The sequence below is a fragment of the Erpetoichthys calabaricus genome, chromosome 17, assembly GCF_900747795.2.
Source record: "Erpetoichthys calabaricus chromosome 17, fErpCal1.3, whole genome shotgun sequence".
Classification (NCBI taxonomy): Eukaryota; Metazoa; Chordata; class Cladistia; order Polypteriformes; family Polypteridae; genus Erpetoichthys; species Erpetoichthys calabaricus.
Genome location: NC_041410.2, coordinates 93,011,593 through 93,033,138, shown reverse-complemented (window position 1 = coordinate 93,033,138; position 21,546 = coordinate 93,011,593).

Sequence of the window (21,546 nt, the reverse complement as noted above, 5' to 3'; positions counted from 1 at the left end):
AACTGTAACTGTCCTATAAAGCCAGGTATTGTCGGACAGGGATGTCTCACTTTGGGATAAGCCAACACAGAGGACAGGGCTCTGCAGAAAGTCAAGAACCGCTCCATTGAGCAACAAGATCAAAAAGAGAGAAGGCTACTAATTATATTTTCTGTCCTGAAGCACCATTGTGCACTCATTTTGTTTTCTTTTGTTATGAGAATTAAACAGGACAACTCAATTGGTGTCCCAATATTTCATCTTGAACCCGGGTTTCACTACCGTTCAACCACAATATATGACTACAGTATACAGTATGTATATACATATATAGTATACTATACGGTGTGTATATGCACACTCATATTGGGTTTTAAGCCCAAATTCCAATTGTCCTTAGTCAGCCGCATCTGAAGATAGTACTATAATTTAATATGATGACACATCCACGACAAAAAAAAAAAAAAGATGCATTGGGTGGCAGAGTTCAAATTTGCAGTAGGCACCTTTAGCTGCTGACATGTGGGACACGACATGAGGGATCCAGATGTTCTTTTGCCCTCGGGATGTTTCAGAATGAGAAGGCACAGGCCCTTGTGGCCAGTCCTGTACATTCTGTACATACAGCTAACTATCCATAATTGTGCTCCTCAAGAGAAATGACACATCGTAGGTCTAAAAACACACTCATTTTTTATATATAATTAAACAACACATCAGGGAGTATTATAGCATATTATTTATATAAATAGCTGTACACTGAACACAAAACCTTAGTTTTATAAAGATCTTTGATGACAAGCACTACTCCAAATGATGTTAGAACAGAAAATCTGTACTTTCCAGTATATGATACTGTGGATGTTTTACAGAATCGTGTTTCACAAAAAAACATCAATGCAGCTCAGCGGAAAGAATGCACTAATCACCATTAGGAATAGTTCTTGGTAAAGAGTTAAGCCGTCAACATTTAGTTACCCAGGATGGTCACGCTAATAACTGAAGAGTAAAGCCACACCTTATAGTGGAGACATGGATCAAGAAAGAAAATATAAAAAGATGTGCCCTAACAGACTGCGAAGAGAAAACAGGAGCAACTGGGGGAAGCTGAGGTCACAGTTAAAAAAATCTTAAGTCAGACAATTTAATAACAAAATAATATAAAATCAGGAAAGGACATGCGGTTCCAAATAGAGTTTAAAGCACTGACCGGTCATAATGCAGTTCCTTTTATGCTCCTGGTGATGCCAGAAAACGGGCACAGCCAGCCTTCAAAAAACAAACCATTTTTATTGTGCACAGTGCCGCTGATGATGACGACAATTGCACAGGACTTTAGAGCATCATTTTTACAGAAAGACATGCCACAGGTATAAAAACACACACATTTTATTTCTTGTTGCACATTAGATAATGGACACTGCACTAAAAGTACTTTATGGTACACAATGTTAACAGAACACTGATATTAACTTCTCTCTAATTTTCTTTGTTATTCCTTACACTTCACAGATCTTTAATTAAAAAACTAACATTAGATAAAAGGGATCCTTAATAAAGAAATAAGACTTTATGGTTATTTGGATCATTTTTGAATGAAATTTTTTCAGTACTAAATGCCTCATCCTGTTCCTTCCTTTGATTTTAAAAACTGGCAAGGTCATCTTTAGCAGGCAGACATCTTCTGAATTTATACCTCAGTCTTTTACAGCTCTGTGGAGGAATTTCACCTCAGTCCTCTTTCACCACGGAGACATTTATGGGTTTTCCAGGCTAAGCTGCTTGCTTCCTAACGTTTCCAGTCATGACAGCTCAGTGGCGTTTACATCTGGACTTTAATTAAGCTGTTGCTAAACTCTGAAATTGTTGTTTTGACCATTCTGATGCAGACTTGCTTGGATGTTTTGGATAATTGTTTTTCTGTTATATCCAGCTGAATGTCACCTTCAGCAGACGACCTGATGCCTTCTTGATGGACATCGTGATACAGAGTAAGTAAAATGCAAGGTTCCCTTAATGATCGCAGTTCATTTGGGTCCACTTACAAACCTCAAACTGATGACCACTGGCATGTGATTCTTAATGTAGAATTTCGTGTTAGTTTCTCCTCAAAAATAACTGATCTCATATAATTCCATGGGTGGCACGGTGGCGCAGTGGGTAGCACTGCTGCCTCGCAGTTGGGAGACGTGGGGACCTGGGTTCGCTTCCCGGGTCCTCCCTGTGTGGAGTTTACATGTTCTCCCCGTGTCTGCGTGGGTTTCCTCCCACAGTCCAAAGACATGCAGGTTAGGTGGATTGGCGATTCTGAATTGGCCCTAGTGTGTGCTTGGTGTGTGGGTGTGTTTGTGTGTGTCCTGAGGTGGGTTGGCACCCTGCCCAGGATTGGTTCCCTGCCTTGTGCCCTGTGTTGGCTGGGATTGGCTCCAGCAGACCCCCGTGACCCTGTGTTCGGATTCAGCGGGTTGGAAAATGGATGGATATAATTCCATTTTTAATTCATATGTTCCTATTGGTCACACTTTATCAAAATTAAGGCGAGTGTTCGCGTGACGGTGAAGTCACCAACTCTCGCTTTATGTTTGACAAAATAGGCCTGCAGATCTGTTAGTGTTGTGTTGTTCTTGTGGTTTCAAAGAACTTTACTACTTTTTTTGTAAGGGTTTTGCCAAAATTAGGTTTTTGATTTGATATACTATATTAATGGTCATTTCTTTGACGACTTAATAGTGTTGCATATTGGTTGATATGGTTACAGAGCCTAAAAAATTGTACAGTAGCTCTTTGCAAATATTAACAAAACCTTTCCTAGTAGTGTTCATTTGAGCCCTTCCAGTCTGTGTGCTGAAAACCAGCTGTTTCCCAGTTACAGGTTCTGAGCATGTGCACTGGCCGACCACTAAAACACGTTAACTGCTACTTTTTTAAACCACATAACATTTACACGTGTGAATTCTCCACAATGATGAACACAAATTAACAACGAGACATTTCTGTTTGATAAGCACAAGCAAATCATAACAATAGAAATCCTTTGACATTAGAATTGAAATATGGCCAGTTGACAACAGAGGACAGGAAAGAAAAAGAAAAACCTCCGCTCAACAGCATTCCTCCTGCTAGAAGTCCCAAATACTGTAAGCTTCATTATATCATGACAGAGATATACAGCACAATATTTACAGAAAGATACTGGCAGACAGACACATTATAGCCATTTTATATAGCATTTTTAATGCTGTACATTATACAGAAGCTGGGAGAGAAGAAGCAATGAATCTTCTGATAATAAATTGCAACAAGATCTGTCAGACGGAAAAATGGCCAACAACATGGACTCACTCGTACATTCAGCCTCATTAGTCATCCTAGCAAAGTTTTGTTGAAGATCCTTCTCAGTAGATTAAACCCTCAAGCAGAGAAGATTCTTGCCAAAAAGCAAGCCAGCTTCCAAACTGGAAAAAGCACCAAAGAGCACACTTTTAATGGCTGCATTCTCTGCGAAAAACACCTGCAACACTAATGGAATCTATACGTTGTCTTTATAGACTTCAAAAAGGCTTTTGATATGGTAGAGTCTTTATTGACCGGCACAAATACAATATCAGCACTAATCTTAGTAATGTCTTTGAACAACTTATATGACGGACCTACCAGCACAGTCCTCAGCAAACGTTGGAAGGGTGGTTTTGGATAACCGTTGGGAGTCAGTCAGGGCTTCATACTCTCCCCATCCTCTTCAACATCTGTGACTGATGCCCTGTAGGACCATCTTGGAATAGTCAGCATTGCAGGTAGGACCATCAACATCCTTCAATTCGCAGACGACATTGACGGTTTGGCTGGTAAAAAGGAAGATCTTGCTGAATTCGTGGAGTGTCTGAAGAAAACATCCACAGCTTATGACATGGAAATCAAGACTAAAAAGACCAAACTAATGACAAACAGCATCAGAAAAGACATCACAGCAAAAGGTTGAAAACTTGAGATAGTGAAAAGCTTAGTGGTTCACTTGTGACAGACGAAGGATTCAAAGCAGAAGTTGTTTTCAGAACTGCACAAGAAGAAAAAATACGTAATGACAAGAATATCACTCTCGCTACTCTAAAGTGAAACTGATGAGAATACTGGTAATGTCCTTATCTCTCAATGCTTGTGAAACGTGGACTTTGACTGTGAAGACCCCCTCCCTTGGGATGATATGTTTTCATAAGATCCTGCCCATCTGCTACATGGACCATATCACCAATGAAGAAGTGCGTAGAAGGATTCAAGCAGCCAATGGGCCATTTATAAAGAAGAAAAAACTCAAGTGGTATGGGCATATCGCTTCTTCATTTGGCTTTGCAAAAAAAAAAAAAGGGGGGGCACTGTGCCAGGCAGGTAGGGCGAGAGGTGGCACGACAAAATCAAAGAGCAGAATGAATTCAGCGGCTCACAGAGTACAGCACAGGCAGACAGGAATGGTGATATATTGTCAGGACATCCATAATGCCCTATTGACCTAACAGTTTCAAAGAGGCTGATGATGATGATGATAAATGTCACTTCTAACCTGTTTGTTTATCTATAGCACAGGTGTCGAACTCCGGGCCTGGAGGGCCGCAGTGGCTGCAGGTTTTCATTCTCACCCTTTTCCTAATCAGCGAACAGTTTTCACTGCTAATTAACTCCTTTTCCCTTCCTTTTAATAACCCTGTTTTTAAGGATTCAGTCCTCTGAATTGATTCGTTTCTTCATTAAATGGCAGCCAAACAGAAATGAGACGTGAAACATGCCAACAGATGACTAGCTAAACTGGAACATCAAACTCCAACCAGTTTCTTAATGAGAAGCCAATTCTTGCTGTTAATTAAACCCGTTTCTTAATTCCATAGCTTGCTGCTGCTCTCAATCTGCTACAGCAGACATTTCCCAAAGTGTTGATTTTCTGTTTCTGATTATTGACCTGAGAAATCAACCTTACCGAGACCCTCACCTTTCTTTATCTTCAGATAATGTGGTTAGCTGGTCACCTGTTCTCATTTTGTGTCTCATTATTGTTTGACTGCTAATTAAGGAAAAAGAAAGAACTAAGGGGTCGAGTTAATTAAATCTAAGGCAAAGGAAATTAATTAGCAGGAAAAACAGGTCACTAATTAAGAAGGCGGTTAGAATGAAAACCTGCAGTCATTGCGGCCCTCCAGGACTGGAGTTTGACACCCCTGATCTATAGGCATGTCATTTGTGCATTTGCAAATTCAAAATGTGTAACCTAAAGGAATCTGCCACTGGGAGGGGTTTTCGTTATCTTGTGGGCCACAAACTGAGAAACAGTCAAAAGACGTGACCAATAAGCGACACAACAAGTAGACAAACTGCAGGTTGACTGAATAAACATAATTTAAGATTCTCAAACACCTTTAAACCAGAACACCGAAGTCACACTGCCTTCCTGCCTATCAGACTTGAGAAGCTACCTGATTCATGCGCCACGCTGACTATGCACGGTACATCACCACACAGAAAATGAGATGCAGTCCATACAAAGTGGATATTCTACCAGGCGGGGAGAGCGTGGTGGAAAAAAAGTAACAGTGTAAACTGGAATAGTGTTGTCCAAAGAGGAAAAGGTGTCTGGTCTTGGTGGGTTGGAGAATAAGATGGAGTAAATATGTCAGTCATTCTCCAACCCGCTATATCCTAACACAGGGTCACGGGGGTCTGCTGCAGAGTAAAATGCCCCGATGGAAAACATGTGGCAGCAAATATACTGGAAAAAAAAAGGACAAGCATGTCAAATTCATATGGATGGCATGCCAGCTGGGAAATTAATCAGGCCTATTTTGCTTCTCTGCACCACCACACCATTCACCAGTCAATCGCGGTTTACTTTATAATGCGCTATTGACAACGAGCACCACCGCATGGTGATTTACAAAAAGAGACCAGCTTGATTAAAGTAACACTTCATTACAATGTGAATGAATTGCAGCCGAGTCATCTGCAGTATGGTGTAAAAAAAGGGAATATTTCAAAAGAAAGTTTAGTAAATTTAGCTAATGAGACAGAAGAGAGCAATTTAGCGGTGGTGTAGAGTGAAAGCCACAGAGTTCAGCAGTGTGGCAGACAGAGAGGGAGCGAGAAGAGCGAGGCTTCTCAAACACGCAATTAAAGAAGATTGGTGAAGGGCCGCGTTAGCCTGCAGTGAGAACAGAAGATGACACATCAAAACTTCACGTGACCTTCCAAACGGCAAGCTGAAGGATTAGAGGGCAGCTGGTTAGAGACAAATAGAAGGTGTAATTGACTGAAAATCATTAGAAGTTAGAGAGGCATGAGAAAAAAATCAAAACCAGCACGGGAAGATCAATGGACAGCAAAACTAAAGAGAAAAATTTAAATACAACTTGGGTGGAAAGGCTTTGTCAAAATGACAGTCGTTTCGCCAGTATTTCTGCTACTCTGTTTCTTAATGAAGAAGATATTGTGTTAGGACCTTTTCTTATTTTAATTTCCTGGCTGTACATTATTTTTTTAAACTCAATCTGGGTCAACGAGCTAGACTCGATGAGAAAACCAATCCATAATGTCAGTCGTAATGGTTTTTTAAGACTACGGCTGTTAGGACTATAAAAAGCAAAGGCGACTCGGCACTCTGAAATAAAGCACTGTGGTTAAAGTTTCCAATGGCAACATCTGAAATTTGAATTTACGCAGACAAGGAGTTCAGTGTTTATTCTTGTCATACTGTAATTGCAGGGCTCCTCTGCTATGCATTTTAATGGGGGCTGATTAATAAAATTTTCTCGTGAAATGTGTTTTGATCGTTTAAACGATGTAACTGCTTAGTGTTAATAAAAATAACAGGACATTCACACACATTTCTAGTACAGAATCTGTTGTTTCTATTTGAAATGATGAGTTTTCAACTTAATGGGTCATGACGCTAAGAGCACGGGAAGTAAATAAACTTAATAGAATAAAAAGCAACAGGAAATCATTAGGGTTAGCAGCGTACATCAAAAGTTCCGTGAGGATCAGGAGCCTTTTAAAATGCCTTGTGTGGGTTTGCAGGCAGCATGGCGTCCTACTGGCTAAAGTGATGGACTGCAAAGGTTTGTGGTTTGATTGTCAGCACTGATCACGTATTTGACCCTGACTGCACTTCTAAACCTTCTAGCGCTCACGTTCTACACAAAAAGGAACAATTGCTGTCTGTAGTTGTGATACATTTACAGTGAATGAACCGATCAAGAAAGAAATGCATTCAATAAATATCTATCAGTCTATGCTTTCAAATAAACCAAAAATAGGACCATCTTGACATACATCTTACACAAAAAAGAACCAGCCCTAGACACTCACACTACCCTCACAAACTCACTCACTCATACCAGAGCCACCAGCCAGGCGAAAACCCACCTTTCTGACGTGATACGGAAACACAAACTTCAAAAGGCGACTCACTCAAAATCTGAAAAAGGGGGTCTGACTCACCAGGGGAAAAGGGGGGAGAAGCGAGTCTTCAACCTAAAAAGTCAGTCCCATGAGGCTTTCGTTTTCATTTAAGATGTGCACTGATTATTCTGGAAGTATACAATTGGATAACAATTTTGTTTTGTTTCCCATAGACGATTTTTCACTTTGTTTGCCATTGTACAGCATTAGTCACCACTGACTTGTCGTCATTCTCCCTGAAAACATGACGTTAAAAATTGGAAGACCACACAAGACAGGGAGCCACCAGGTAGTCTAAGCAAAATGAACTGATTATTACTCAGGTTGTATGAATATTATTTTACCAACATACACATTTGTATTCTGCTTATATTTTGGCAATATTATGAATAAATTTGCAACTTTCTTTCTATCCTGTTTTGGAACTCTAATTGCCTTGGGTTAGAGATGTAGAAGAAGGTGGGGGGCATGTTGAACTACAAGTAGCAGTAAACCCTGACAGTGTGGTAAGAGTATTGGATTTGGGGTATTCTGTTAAGGTCTACATAATGAAGAGTATGAAGGAAATAGGGTCACCCCTACCATGACAAAACAAATTCTAAAATTAATGATAGACACTACTTTTACAAAAATCATTTCAGATAAAGTACCAGGGGAGTGTAAGCCACATGAAAGTATCCCAGTAATTCTAGGCTAATACTCATTACTTTTTGTTTTTTTGCAAAAAAAAAAAATTTCTAGTCAGAAACAAATTAAAAAGCTATTTCAATATAAACATATAAATAACAGTCCTGTTAAATGATTTTTTTTGGACATGCAGCTATACAAGTAGAGAAGAAGACTTTACTGTGGTCCCATAGAAAAGATAAATCCCACAAAAAGAGGCTATAGACATGTATTACATTAGTGCTTCAGATGATACACTGAGGATTGGGGTAAAGTAAAAAAACAAATATACTGTACATGGCACAGATGAATGAAACATAAGTTTTATAATAATGGAGAAAAAATATAGAATTTTTCATTTAATAACATATCTGTACTTGTACTCACTAATCATGGTGATGGAGATAGGCGAAGTGTCACATGTTAATTAGCACATGAATTAGAAAATTCACAGTGTATGTCAATCTATCTACATATATATATATATATCTATATATATACACATATCATATTATATATTACATATATATCTACTAAGGGGCTCTGCCTCCTGCTCACTTTGTTTGCCAAACCCCCCTTACCCCCCCCCCCCCCCCGACAAGGACGGGCACTGGGCGCATGCTATCTCACGGCTGAGCCACTCAAAGATCATCAGGGCACTCCTCTGTTAGAAAAAGCGATTGTATTTAAAGAGATGGCATACAGAAGAGTATGCGGGGCGCAGGAGGAAGACGGTTTAGTCCTCAGTTATTATAGATAAAAATCAGTTGAGTATTTCTCTACAACTGTCTATTTTAAATACCAATGAATAATAAAACATAGTAAAAAGCAAAAATGCAGAAGTAAAAAAGTAAAACATAATAAAAAGTAAATAATAAATTTAATACATTACATTACGTTAACACATCGTCAAAAACAATTTTATGAATTACTTTATCCTCTAACCGACATTCTATAAACGTTGCTTTTTTGCATTTCTGTTTGCATACTGTTCGGGATATTTCTCTCTTTCTCATTTATTGGATGAATCTCTTTGTTCTTGACTTTTATTATATGCAGCACTTTTTGCTTCATTTTCATTTTTTCAACGATCATTATCAGCTCTTGCCACTGTTTTTCTATTGCAATCTAAAATTCAACGTTCTTGAATATATAATTTGCTTTTCTGCCATGCCATTATAATCAAGTGCGTTAAAGGGCAAGTTATACTGTATATATATATATATATTTGCAGCTGGAGATCCACAAAGGGAGAAAAAATGAATCATGTATCATAAAGTAGTTTTTATTCCTGAGCTTTCAACCCCTGCCAGGGGTCTTCATCAGAGGATAATGCTTAGATCTAACGCTTAGATGGCGTCTGTTAAGGCCAGTACTAAAAGTGCCAGAGAGCTGGCCGAATCTTGACTATCGAATGAGAACGCCATCAACAGACACTTGGACATAAATCCAGCACATGCAAACTTAAGAAGAACATGTTCATAATAAATAAAGTGTACACCCAATATCCCCACCCCCTACACGTAATGTTTTGCTATATTTTGCCTTTGATTCTTGTAATTCTAAGCATTATCCTCTGATGAAGACCCCTGGCAGGGGTTGAAAGCTCAGGAATAAAAACTACTTTATGATACATGATTCATTTTTTCTCCCTTTGTGGATCTCCAGCTGCAAATATGCAAACCGTATCACAGACCTTCTCTTCCATATATATGTATGTGTATATATATATATATATATATATATATATATACAGTAATCCCTCGCTATATTGCGCTTCGCCTTTCGCGGCTTCACTCCATCGCGGATTTTATATGTAAGCATATTTAAATATATATCGCGGATTTTTCACTGCTTCGCGGGTTTCTGAGGACAATGGGTCTTTTAATTTCTGGTACATGCTTCCTCAGTTGCTTTGCCCAGTTGATTTCATACAAGGGACGCTATTGGCAGATGGCTGAGAAGCTACCCAGCTTACTTTTCTCTGTCTCTTGCGCTGACTATCAGTGATCCTGACGTAGGGGGTGTGAGCAGGGGGGCTGTTCGCACACCTAGACGATACAGACGCTCGTCTAAAAATGCTGAAAGATTATCTTCACGTTGCTACCTTCTGTGCAGCTGCTTCCTGAAACGACATGCTGAACGGTGCTTCGCATACTTAAAAGCACGAAGGGCACGTATTGATTTTTTTATCTGTCTCTCTGTCTCTCTCTGCTCCTGACGGAGGGGGTGTGAGCTGCCGCCTTCAACAGCTTTGTGCCACGGTGCTTCGCATACTTAAAAGCAAACAGCCCTATTGATTCGTTTGCTCCTTTGAAGAGGAAGATATGTTTGCATTCTTTTAATTGTGAGACAGAACTGTCATCTCTGTCTTGTCATGGAGCACAGTTTAAACTTTTGAAAAAGAGACAAATGTTTGTTTGCAGTGTTTGAATAACGTTCCTGTCTCTCTACAACCTCCTGTGTTTCTGCGCAAATCTGTGACCCAAGCATGACAATATAAAAATAACCATATAAACATAAGGTTTCTACTTCGCGGATTTTCTTATTTCACGGGTGGCTCTGGAACGCAACCCCTGCGATGGAGGAGGGATTACTGTATGTACACCGTTATCGGGACTCCTAGCTGAACTGGTAATGCAACGATTTGAAAACATAGCTTTATCCCAGATTACACCCAAAATTTGGATACGCTATGTAGACGACACATTCGTCATATTAAGAAAGAACCAGCTGAATGAATTCTTCAATCATATTAACACAATATTCCCTGCAATCCAGTTCACAATGGAAAAAGAAAATAATCGACACATCAATTTCCTGGACATTTACATCAAAAGAAATAGTGACGCCACCCTGACCACAAGTGTTTACCGCAAACAATGCCACGCAGACAAGATTCTACACTTCGCCAGCAATCACCCGGTATCTCATAAACGGAGCTGCGTGAAAACCCTATTTAAACGAGTCCACACTCATTGTAATACCAAGGAAACAAAAATTAATGAGAGACGCTATCTGTTTCAACTTTTCACCTCGAACGGATACTCAAAATCATTCATTAAACGGAGTCTACACAGCAGGCGCCAAAGGAATCAGCATACAAGCGACGTACATCAGAACCCCCACCCCACCTGGCATTCACTCCCATACCACCATAATGTGTCAGAAGGCACGGCACGCACCCTAACCAAGTGGGGCATCAAAATAGCACATAAACCCACCAACAATCTGCGCATGGTCCTGTTTAATGCTAAAAACAAGAAATCGACAGCCGAAACACGAAACGCAGTTTATAGTATTCCATGCAATTCTTGCTCAGCTGTATACATAGGACAAACGTCAAAAAGAATTTCAACACGTGTACAGGAACATCGCAACGCTGTCAGAAGAAAGGACGCACTATCTTTGATATATGCACATACTAAATCGACAGGTCACACATTCAACTGGGACAACGTGAAAGTAAAATTTAAGGCCAGTACAAAAAGCGCCAGAGAGTTGGCCGAGTCTTGGCTATCAGATGAAAATGCCATCAACAGACACTTGGACATAAACCCAGCATATGCCAACTTAAGGACATATGCACTTTAATTTAACGATAAACCCCCCCCCCCCCCCCCCCCCCCCCTTTTTGATCATACGGACTTAGTCACCTCCACCCACCCCCCCCCCACCCCCCCCGAATGTGCTGCTATATATTGCCTTTGATTCTTGTAAGTCTAAGCATTATCCTCTGATGAAGACCCCTGATAGGGGTTTGAAAGCTCAGGAATAAAACTATTTTATGATACGTGATTCGTTTTTTCTCCCTTTGTGGATCTCCAACTGCAAATATGCAAACCGTATCACAGACCTTCTCTTCCATTCATATATATATATATATATATATATATATATATATATATATATAATCATGTATCATATCATCTTGTCTTTGAGTTTATTATTGTCAGGAAACACTTCAGAATACAAATAGGAGGACAGTGTTTAGACAGGGTGAAGTCATTAATGGTAGTGCAAGGTCTCATCTTTCAAATATACATTTAGAACACAACAAATCTGTGAAAAAATTGCAGATGAGATCAATATTGAAAGGGCAGTAAATACAAAGGAGGCAGCAAAAACAATCCAGCAATCCATAAAATTACTCATGCAGTAGACACATTTATTTTGGACATATCTATTCATTTGTTCTCCAATCAAATTTGTTTTTAAAGGTTGTGGTAAGCCAGAGTCCCTTCCCAGTCATCTTAGTACAAGTGCTAAATTGGAAAAATAGAAAATGAGCTAAGATGACATACCAGAGGTAAATTTTGAAATAATTTAGGGGCGTATGTTGCCATAAGATTATTATCCTCTAGGCAATGTTCAGAATGTTAAGAAAAATAAATATCTAGTAATCTAACATTCTCAAACCTAGTTAATCCAATTTAAGATTGCAGAAGGCTATTCTGCCAACATCAGATGATGTGCCAGTACAGTGCAGGGTTCACTTATGGGGCAAACTTCCAATTGCCATTTAACTTGGCACAAAGGTATTTTGGATATGGCATTGAATGCAGGAATATCCTGAAAAAAGCCCACACAGACACATGGAGAAGATCTACAAACTCTACACAGACATTGACCATTTTTTAAGATCATGGTTCAGAAACCATGAGGCGGCAGCATTAACCACTGTGCCAACAACCTGTTCTCTAATAAAAAGTATTGCAAAAATGCAGGGAAGTGAAGTAAGAATTCTATAATGCTAACATCAGGCTAAGGAATCAGAATCTCTTCAGTGCTAACAAAAGAAGAGCACAGTTCACCACATGCTGCTTGTATGATAATTTATACTATAAAAATGTCTTTTAGTTAATTATTTAAGCAAAAATGAGGATAGTCATCAATACCAGTTGTTACTGAGCTGTTCCAATTTTTTCCTTTCAACACCATTCCACTGCTCCCTTAGCCACCCTGCTATTCCCGACCATGGAACGAGACTTTAGAATGCCTGAGCGTCAATTTTTTTGTACCATCTCAACCTTCAAGCAGTGACAAAGCACCACATCATCAAATTATTATAAAAAAAAAGATTAATTCCATGTTGAAAAATGAAAAATAAATTTGGAGACACAACTGTTTTGCCTTCATCAATTACACTGCAGTATGGTACAGTCGTGAACTCTAACATGTGCTGTGCAATATTGTGAAGATGCCTGGGAAATAATGGGCAACCATTAACTCTGGTCAAGGTCAGCCAGATTTTGACTGTGCTTGTTCAGAGGGACCATTAACTCCTGAGAAACTTACTTTCTGTAGAATCCTTGCCAATTGGAAATTTTCCTATGCTAGTTTCCTTTCCCTTGTAGCCGTATCTTATGATACCTATCTTTGTCGGTGTAACTTTTCTTTAATTTACTAGTCTGATTTTTTTTTATTTCCACCTTTGAGACAATGTTTTATGAATTTCTATCTCAGTGGTCTTTTAAAGAGACTTAAGTGTTTTGTTTTTTTTCTCTGTTGATAAATTTATGAAAGCCCTCAAAGACTGTGTTTGTGTTCACTGAGGACTGTGTATTAATAAACTAAGTTGAACTGGTCTTCTAATTTTATAAGAACTTTGGCCAAAATAATTAGATAGAGATGCTGGAGATACACCTTTGCTTGAACAGGACATACTGCTTGCTCATTTGCTGACAGTCTGAACATAAAGTGCTGGCTTTCTGAGAGCCTGGACATTACATGCTGCTAGCTTGCAGAGTTACAGATATTATATACCGCTAATTTGCTGAGGGCTTAGACATATCATATTGCAAATTTGCTACAAACCTGGACATAATAAACCACTACTTTCTAGCAGCCAGGATATAACATACAGTAAGTTTGAAGAGGGCCTGGACATAACAAATCAACAACTTTATCATACTATTATTTTGTCTGAACATAATATACTGCGGGCGGCACGGTGGCGCAGTGGGTAGCGCTGCTGCCTCGCAGTTGGGAGACCTGGGGACCTGGATTCGCTTCCCGGGTCCTCCCTGCGTGGAGTTTACATGTTCTCCCCGTGTCTGCGTGGGTTTCCTCCCACAGTCCAAAGACATGCAGGTTAGGTGGATTGGCGATTCTGAAATGGCCCTAGTGTGTGCTTGGTGTGTGGGTGTGTTTGTGTGTGTCCTGAGGTGGGTTGGCACCCTGCCCAGGATTGGTTCCCTGCCTTGTGCCCTGTGTTGGCTGGGATTGGCTCCAGCAGACCCCCGTGACCCTGTGTTCGGATTCAGCGGGTTGGAAAATGGATGGATGGATAATATACTGCTAACTTGTTGAGATTTAGATATAACCTATTGCTGATTTGAAGAGAACCTGCACATAACAAGCAACTCATTTTGTTGTAAGTCGGAGCGCTTGATGCCACTCATTTGGTAACGTAATAACAGTGGCATGCACAGGCTAGAAGATGCCCGGGGCAAACTCCTTGATTGTGCACCCCCTAAAGTGAGGTGCTGTCAAAGTGAATGGTAAAGGCAGCATATGACTAGGATAAAGAAAGGTATATTAAATAAGAAATAAACACTTTATTCAAATTAAAGATTTATTGAAGTTTATTTCCCCAAATTAGATCTCCTCTCCGAAAACAATTATACTACATCATTTTTTTGCCTCATCTGTGAGGAATTCTTTTTCAATGCTGATTAAAGCCCGGTTGGTCAGACGCTCTTGTGACATGGAAGATCTCAGATGAGTTTTTATTAATTTCAATTTTGAAAATGATCTTTCACAACTGGCAGTTGAAAATGCAATGGTAAGCAGTAATCTGTACATAATGCAAATTGTGGGAAAGACATCTTTCATCCAATGGAAAGCATCCTCAGGATCAGGGGGAACTGTATCCCAAAAGCTCAAAGGAGTATCACAAAGTCAATAATTTCGTCATGTAATTGAATTGCTGTCACATCATTATTATAGTAATCTGCATGGGCTGAACATTCTTTTTTTAATCTCTCTCTTTCTTTTTCATCTTCAATTGTGACTGAATATACTGTAAATCCAGAAGAAATGAAATTCGGTTTCGAAGATCTTGAAGACAAACACTGCGGTCGTCAGCTTCCGTTTTCAGTTGGTTGAGTGTGCTTATAAAGCTCGCATGTGAAAGGTCAAGAACCCTGACCGAACTCCTTGTACTTGGAAGAAATTATAACAAAACCCAGATTCACTCTGGCTACGTAGACTACATATTTCTTCGACTTACCTTACTGGACTAGCTACAAAAATAACATGAGAGATAAAATAAGTGAGGTAAACTCAGTCTCAGAAAAACACTTCACTCCAAGGTTGGTCAAATGACCCTTAACACGTTCACTGCGCATACGGGACTGAGGGAGGGAGAGGTAGCGGAGCAGAGCATCTCTCACGTGCTGAAGCCCTTTTCAAGGTCCTTTGACTCGTGGGTTCAATTTCCTGTCCCATGTGAAATAAACTTACTGGTAGTTTTCATAATGTTTTCAAGGGAAGGCGTCTTCTCGCTGCGTGGGGCCTGGTCAGGCCTGGTATGAGCACTTCATAGTGCTTCACTGAGAGGGTGAGGTTAGGAGCAGACGCTGATACAGCTCACTGCCGCACCCACCACATGACAAACCAACTCAGGATCCCAGATTAGAACCTGAGTGCATCCAGGCAACAGGTGACCCCTCAGCACCACACTAGTTCAGATGGAATGGAACAGCGTGAGGTTTTTTATGGTGGTTGGAGTGCCAGTTCTACCACCAACCCCAGGTTTTTCCCTGCAGGTTGGAGGGGCCTACTAGCAATTAACATCATACCCAGGACGGAGCAATTGCAGGTTAAGGGCCTTGCTCAAGGGCACAACGGTGTAGAGTCACTTCTGGTGTTTACGGGATTTGAACCGGCAACCTTCCGATTATCAGTGCAAATCCCTACCTCAACCTCAGAGCCACCACTCCGCTGTCAGCTTCACTGAGAATGAGCTATAATAATTTAAATTTGTTCATATTAAATTAAAATTATTTTCGAAAACAGGGCTCTCCTAGAGACAAACACTCTCTGGATTGGATGCCCTTTCATATATGGATGCCCAGGGGCCATCTCCCCCTCGGTGCCCCCCTCCGCCCGCCACTGTGGAGTAAGTCAGCGCTGGCTTGAAGTGAGTCTTACCAGAATATACTACTGATGTAGTAAGCATCTCCTCAAAATGTCGACAAATGTATTACATGGGTTTCCAGCTGCAGTGCAGTAATATTAATATAGTAAGTAAACGTCGTATCATTTAAATTCATAAACACATAAATTAGGTTTAACCCAGCGCTTCTCAACCGTTAAGTATTTGTGACCCGAGTTTTCATAACAGTTTTAATCGCGCACCCCTAATGTTTTTTTGAAACTCTAATAAAATTTATTCCTATATTTTTTGCTGCCAATACACTGTTACAAGTTTAAAATTTCCCTACGAATAGCGAAATTACGCCACATATGGCAACATTCGCGCCCCCTTTTTTGTTACTGGGGGGGGGCGTGCCCCACAGTTTGAGAACCGCTGCTGTAATGCATTTAAGAGGCCTAAACGAGATGCCACAATGAATAAATACTGTCATTAACCAGTTTTACTTTACTGCCTTCATGTGCATATTTTATTATCCCTACTTAACTTTTATTGACATTTATCTAACTCTATATTTATTTTTCTAGTATCAGAATGTAGTTTAAGTTAATTTGTTTTGGTTTCAATAGATGTATTTTTCATATTTTCGATTCTTGTTTTCTTTTTTTCACATCTTTGCGCCCTAGGGGGGCCCACCCCACAGTTTGAGAACCACTAGGTTTAACCTATAGTAAAGGAGCAGAGTGTAAAGCTGCTGGGATGAGGATCAGCACCTCCAAGTCTGAGGTCATGATTCCCCCTCAGAGATGCGTGGGTTTCTCTCTCCAAGTGAGGCGGATGGGGCAACTAACCTTACAGGAAAAGATCAAGCATCTTGGGACGGGAAAATGGAACGCAAGATCGACAAGCAAATCTGAGTGGCGGCAGAGGTTTCTTCACAGGGTGCCTGGGCTGACACTCTTGCAGCAGCTCAGCAATTGGGGAGAGCCTCCAAGCAGAGTTGCTGCTTCTCTGGATCAAAAGGAGCCAGTTTAGGTGGTTTGGGTTTGCCATAAGAATGTCCCCTCACCCTGGCAGTGCCCCCTAGAGCTGCACTGGGAACATCCCACTGGGAGGAGAATCTGCAGCTGACCCAGGACACGATGGATGGATTAGATCTCTCAGCTGGCTTGGGACCCAGGAAGAGTAGGAAACCGTGGCTCGGGACAGGGAAGTCTGAGCTGACCTGCTTAGCCTGTAGAAAATAAAATGAGATTAAATAAACGAGTGCAAATTTCAATTTAATCAACATAAAATCATGTAAACGTAAGTCCATTAACATTACACTTGCACTGTGACCAGTTAACAACAGTGGAGAGGAAAAGAAAAACTCCATAGTCTGTTTTAAGCAGATAGTGAAAGTCAGGTAGAGGCACAGTCCTGGTGGCCCAGGCCAACTGGCACCCATCCTCTCTTGGTCATTCACCAATATTATGAACACATACCGGACAGCGTAATATTAAAAACTCAATCCTATTAAATCCTTTCCTCCCAATATCTCTGGTGTCACTTCCGACGGATAGAAGTAGCAACTTGACACTATAGCAGTGGCACCAAATACCACAGCAGGATACCCAGAAGAGAAACAGAAAAGAGCGGAGTTAATAACAGTTCATAATGACTGCCATTTTTGAATATTTGTGCAAATAACAAGCAATCAGTGTTGCAAGCACTCAAAAATCATTTGCTTCTGATATCATGGCCAAAGATGTGTAACATTCTGGCTTAAGTTGCAGCCTTTTGCTAAACTGCCATTGACTTTGCTAATTCTGAAATTGAACGATAATTCCAATATGGTAAAGCTACCACAGGCGAGACTTCATGATATCTGCTGGCCATCTGTGTTAGTTCCATCTTATGCAATTTTTGCCTTCCACAAACACGAGTCCCCTGCCTGATAAGCAGCCAACTGCTGAGGAGTATTCCCTGCAGTGTCTGATCTCAGTCTCAGTAGAGCACACATTCGTCAAGCTTCATAACATAACCTAACCCCCCCCCCCCCCCCCCCCCCCCCCACCCCCACCACTTCTGCCGACCACCTTAATGGCTGAACATGCTGTACCATTTGTGGTTTCCGTAAATAAAGACCTCAGCTGCACTGCAGCGTTTGTACCTTATGGAAGCCTCTCCCTATATTATATTCTCCAGCACCCGCTCTATGGCACCTAGCCATTCCATTTGTCTACACGAGAGAGCATGCAATACTGCAGAACATTTCTTAACAGGAAAGGCAGCATAAAATGTGGCTGTTGGTTGGGAAACAAATAAAAGAAAGAAAATAAAAGGGCCGCTTTGCTGAAAAGGTCTGAGTGTGATTTTCTGTCACGTTTCTGCATTACAACTAAGCTGCACATTTCCGATCATCTGTCGAGAAATGAATGGTAGGCTGCTTTGTCCCGAGTCTGCCAAGCCATAAATTCTCAGGTCTGCAGACCAAGCTACAGTATTCTCTTAAAAGCCATCACGTGTTTTAAAATTCTGCGGCTCCTGGGGTGCACCTCTATGGCCTGACTTGGAGCAAAGAAAGATCTATTTCTTTATATTCTTTTGCTTTATTTAAGTCCTGGTTAACAAACCCAGTAAGTGTAGAGCTGGCATATTTTCCCCGTTGATCTGTGGGTTTTTCTTCAGGTATTCAGGTTTCACCCCACATTCCAAACTTACATGCAAGTTAGTCTGACTGAAGAGTGTAGACAGATGTGTGTGTGTGAGTATGGCCTGTGATGAACTGTGTCGCGTTCACCTCCATTAGCAATGCTTTGCTATATTGAGATGAACAGGTGCAATAATGGGATGTTATGTTGACAAGTATTATTACTGGAAAACACATTTGGTCCAGGCCCGGCGGAGTGAACCTGCATCAGATTTCCAGCTTAGTTACTCTCTGTGGACTTTACATTTTGTTTCTGTTATAAGGATTGTGTAATAATACTTTGATAAAAATATGCATTTAGAAAAAAATATTTTTAAAAAACAATTGCTGTACTTACCACAGTTCATAACTAGTATAGATAAAATCTTAGGGAAGACCAATTAAAAAACAGAAATGAATTGACCAGCTAGCCTGGGGGAATACAGGAGGACTTCAGATGAAAAGGTATTCGCAGGCCAGCAACAAGGTTAGCCTGGAGTTCATGGAGAGAGAGAGAGAGAGAGAGAGAGAGAGAGAGAGAGAGAGAGAGAGAGAGAGAGAGAGAGAGAGAGAGAGAGAGAGAGAGAGAGAGAGAGAGAGAGAGAGAGAGAGAGAGAGAGAGAGAGAGAGAGAGATAGATAGATAGATAGATAGATAGATAGATAGATAGATACTTTATTAACCCCAAGGGGAAATTCACATACTCCAGCAGCAGCATACTAATAAAAAACAATATTAAATTAAAGAGTGATAACAATGCAGTTATACAGACAAGACAATAACTTTGTATAATGTTAACGTTTACCACCCGGGTGGAATTGAAGAGTCGCATGGTGTGGTGGAGGAACGATCTCCTCAGTCTGTCAGTGGAGCAGGACGGTGACAGCAGTCTGTCGCTGAAGCTGCTCCTCTGTCTGGAGATGATCCTGTTCAGTGGATGCAGTGGGTTCTCCATTATTGACAGGAGTCTGCTCAGTGTCCGTCGCTCTGCCACAGATGTCAAACTGTCCAGCTCCATGCCAACAGTAGAGCCTGCCTTCCTCACCAGTTTGTCCAGTCGTGAGGCATAACTGGACAAACTGAATATGTTGAGTTAATGAGCCTGTTCAAAGGGGGGGATACGTTTTTAGAAATGCAAGCAAGGGCTGGGATTGGGGTTGAATCTGCCTAAGCTGAGTCATGCCCAAGCAGGACTGGAATGAAACAGGGGAGCTGTCCTATCTCAGTGGTCTGGAAGGTACATCAAGAATGCCACATTGTTATGTGAAGATCTGTATTTATGTGTTTTTTATGTTTGTCATCATTTGTATGTCATGCTATATTCATAATTGTGTATTGTTTATGTTGTATGTTGTGGTTGAAGCCCGAAAAGGTGGGACAAGCCTCTCATAACTCCTTTTTGAGCCCCCACTCTGGCGAGGCTAAAATCAGGAGAACATTCTGGTGTGAAGGAGTATTGCCATTTCTTTGTTTTTCTCAGTTCTTTGGTCTTTTCGCTCCGGTTATTCAATTCTGTTTTCTGGATTTACGTATTGGGATTTGTTTACCTTGGATAGCATTTTTTGGGGGAGAACACCTTTTGCCTACCCTTTATTTATAAAGATTCCTTGATTGCTCTGTTTATATAAGTTAAAGGTTTTTGATTATCCTTCTTCTGGTGGGGATTTTGCTATATTTTGGAACGTTTCTAATCATTTTGCCATTATTCTCTCATTTTTGGAGTCTGCTAGGCCAGAAGCCTGGAGTTAGTAGTTTTAAGGAAAGCTGAATATTGGGTGAGACTTCTTCAGCAGACTAGTTAAGGCCCTGCCTTTATTGTCCTTTTAGGAGGCCTCACATCCATTTTGCAGTGTTTGGGATTCCTAACAATAACAAAAACACTCTCTCTCTCTCTCTCTCTTTCTTCCTTTGTCCATCCTAAGAAGACCACCTGTCTTGGTGGTCATATTCAAACAGGGCACTCTGCCTGGCCCCATGCAGACAACACGCTGAATCAAAGTCCATATCAGACTAGAGACTAATAAGACAGAGAGCCACCCGGTAGTAAGCATATGGATGTAAGGTAATAACATCATCACAGCCTATGTAGCAGTTTGTCACCTTACTTTATTTATATTTGGGTCCAATTGGAAATCTTAGTTTATTCTATGAATTAATAAACATTTTCTCCTGCCTGTTCTGGTACTCCTAATTGACTGAGATCATAGATATAAAAGGTAGTGTAACATCTGAGGGCTGTAATATGGGATTTGGGGCATTCTGCTCAGGTCTATATAATAAAGAGTATAAAGAGGAGAATACTGTCACCCTGGGACCTTACCAGGACAAAACAATCCCCATATATGGTACTGTATTTGTGTTTATACTTAAGATTTCTACCACATGTTGTTCACGTCAGGCTAATTGCAGTGAATAAGCCAGTATGTGAGTGTGCCCTGAGGTTAAGATGGCATGCAAAAGTTACCAGGACAAACTGAGGTCTTCTGAGACCCAGAACTGGATTATGTGGTTTCAGAAAATGGATGGGCATTTAGACTACAGCAATTTTCATTATTGTCGATGTTTTTTTGTTTACGGATTTGCTACTTGTGAAATCTAACAAAATAATTAAAGTGATTTTGTATATTCAATTTTACAAAAAGATACATTCAGGAGAGCAGCTGTTCATTCAGAACTTGCACATCATACT